Genomic DNA, 3,133 nt, shown 5'->3' with positions numbered 1-3,133 from the left:
CGGATCTTTGCTCATGCTTGGATTGAATTTGAATCGAACCGATCCGAGCGGCTCATTTACAAACCGAGCGGGAATCGAACGAGCATTTTTCACGCATTTTTCGAGTGATCGTCGAGCGATCCTCGATCGTTGAGAAGTTTGGACAGCCCTACTTGAATCCAAGACCTCCCCCCCCCCCCACAAAGTGTTTAAAAGCTTTGCCTTTGCTAATGGACCACCACCGATTGGTTTAACGTATTATAACCTAAATAATAACTTATATGTAAATGAATCTTTAGAATAGCATAGAGGATGGTTTAGTATTATATATTTTATATCATAATGGAGTTTGGTTATGTGTTATTGAGTTTTTACAGGTAGGTGTAATCTTTATCTTTATATATAATAAAGCAACAAAGGTTGGGACACTTGTCCCCTCCACATTCATTTGAGACACATGTCAACCCCTCCTTTTATTTGCTACCGTGTTCATCATCTAGACTATCCACGCCTCCTTATTCCCCTCAACCGGGTTTTTTTTTGTGTTCCATCTTCCTAACCCTAATAATTGCCCCAAAATTTCAGTCGTTTCTCTATCTTGCCTTTCTTCTTTGTTCTCAATCGATTGTAAGATGTTTCTCCTACATCAAAGATCTACTTTTTTCCTCATCTTCATCTTCATCGCAATCTAATAGCTATCTGGAGGTTCGATTTCTGTTGATTGACATCGATTTATTTGGGGTAAAATCATTGCAAGCTTGTGTTTCACAAAAAAGATATATTCTCTAGGGTTTTCACACAATCCAAAAGGACCCGCTGTCGCATACCACCTCTTTGATCCTGTTCTTCATGTAAGATTTCTTTCAATCAGATCTATTAATCTCATTACAAAGGATGATAGTTTTGGTGTTGTTGAAGAACTTAATTGATCGATTATGATGAATTTCATATGATTTGCTTTATCGAGGATGAATTTTGTGATGTTTTTGAACTTAATCGCATCAGATTTGATGAATTTTATATGATTTGTGCTAGCTTTGATGAGTTTTGTGATGTTTATGAACTTCATCGCCTCAGATTTGTGCGTTTTTTAGTTTTATTTATGTATGACGTGGTATTCTTCACATCTAATTGTTGTGTTGTTAGTTTGTATAATTAGAAACTATGATTACACCTACTGATGATAATACATATTTAGCCAAAACTCTTTCAGGTGAACTTGGATGCGTTTACAATGTTTCATTTGAGTCAGATTGCAGGTTTTTTTCTCAGCCAAAACTCTTTTTTTACATGATAACTTGGGTTGGACATATTTAATGATATACTATGTAACTATTTCCTATATTTGAGTGCAGAGTTATCGTTGAACTTGCAATTTCGTGTGAGAAACCGGGCTCACGAGTGTTTGAAAGATTCATAGTGGGCTATCATCCACGGTCATGGGAAATTGTAAGATAATATATAATATATTATACTCCCTTTCTGCACCATTAGTTGGAAGTCACATTAAAAAAATATTATTTAAACTTAATCGCATCAGATTTGGTGAATTTTATATGATTTGCGCTAGCAATTTTATGACATTTTTATAGTTGTGGGTCTGATATTATTGTACCTTTCGTTCTTATGGTAGTTATGGATTAATGTTTCAGGTTTTGATTAATTATGCAAGGTCGTTTAAAGAGGCATAAGAAGTTTGTAAAGAGGTGAATTTAAGAAGTACAAAAGCGGTTAACCGAATATCTTTTTGGTATTTAAAATTAACAGATACATAAGTTGTAACGGGTTATACATGTATGATTTTTGTGACTATAGATTCATTATAACCCATGCTGATTGATTACTATTACTTTTTCCGTCTAGGTGAACTTGGATGCGTTTGCAATGTTTCATTTGAGTCAGATTGCAGGTGTTTTCTTAGCTCAAACTCTTTTTTTTCTACATGATAACTTGAGCTAGACATATTAATGATATAGTATGTAATTATTTCTTATAGTTGAGTGCAGAATTATCATGGAACTTGCAATTCCGTGAGAGAAACCGGGCTCACGAGTGTTTGAAAGATTCACAGTGGGCTATCATCCACGGTCATGAGAAATTGTAAGTTAATATATAATATATAATACTCCCTTTCTGCACCATTAGTTGTAAGTCACATTAGCAAAATAGTATTTATCATTAATCCACTACTAATGACTCATAGGTATACAACGTTATGACTCAATGCGGTTACGAAAAAGCTTACAAGGACTACAGGTCTTGCCCCCTGTCTAAGTCAAATATATGGATGAACATTTGCTATAATCCATATTTCATAAATATTTTTATTACTTTCCATGTTTTTTTCTAGAAAATTGTTACCTTTTTTTATTGCAGCTTTGACACGGACCAGAGTCGTGTATCTCTTTGTATATGACTGCAGTTGCTTCTCTTTCTCATTTACTTCAAAAACCAACTGTTACGGTATGTTCGTGTACATAAACTAATTTTGTTTAAATTGATTAGCTTCAATTTGACGATAGTTTTCTTTTTTGTATTTTTACTAGGTTTCTCCCAAGACCGGGTTGGAGGTTACTTTGTCTAACTCCGCTGCAACAGGGAGTCCACTGACAACTTTGTCTCCAACGTTGTTGAATATCGATCGCAAATGTACAAAATCTTCTATTGCTATATTTTAGAGGTCAAAACGGGTTATTACGGGTTGAGGCGTGGGTCGAGGCGTGTTTCCCAGACACTTCTCTTAAAGTATAATCATTTATAAACAAACTGTGTGTAAAATAATAATGTAATATAGGAGCCCTTGTGCATTAAAAGCTCACTTTTGGCGAATTTTGATCCATATGACCAATTTGATCCATTTTAGCTGTATTTTTATTTGACCCTTTTGACCCGTTCAAGATAACGCACAACCCGAGTTTGGTGAATTTTATATGATTTGCGCCAACAATTTTATGACGTTTTTATGGTTGTGGGTCTGATATTATTGTACCTTTCGTTCTTATGGCAGTTATGGCTTAATGTTTCAAGACGTGATGGCCTCAAAGTTGTTATTCTGAATAGTGATGGTAATCTTTCAAATATAACATCAAATGTTGTATACAAAGAAGTTTTTAGAAATTTGTAATGTAATTTTATAATTTTTTTTACACTTTCA

The 3,133-nt window shown here is 34.3% G+C and overlaps 1 long non-coding RNA gene across 1 annotated transcript; it reads left to right on the top strand.

The window, feature by feature from the left end:
- The first annotated feature begins 1,840 nt into the window (after positions 1 to 1,840).
- On the top strand, positions 1,841 to 2,444 carry LOC110904965. The gene is made up of 4 exons (XR_002572854.2): positions 1,841 to 1,888; positions 1,976 to 2,079; positions 2,183 to 2,235; positions 2,356 to 2,444. It is a non-coding gene; the product is annotated as an uncharacterized LOC110904965 (long non-coding RNA).
- The last annotated feature ends 689 nt before the right edge of the window (positions 2,445 to 3,133 follow it).

Source organism: Helianthus annuus, chromosome 2 (genome assembly GCF_002127325.2).
Source record: "Helianthus annuus cultivar XRQ/B chromosome 2, HanXRQr2.0-SUNRISE, whole genome shotgun sequence".
Lineage (NCBI taxonomy): Eukaryota > Viridiplantae > Streptophyta > Magnoliopsida > Asterales > Asteraceae > Helianthus > Helianthus annuus.
Note: the sequence above shows the minus strand (reverse complement) of the source record. Positions and strands in the feature narration are given on the sequence as shown.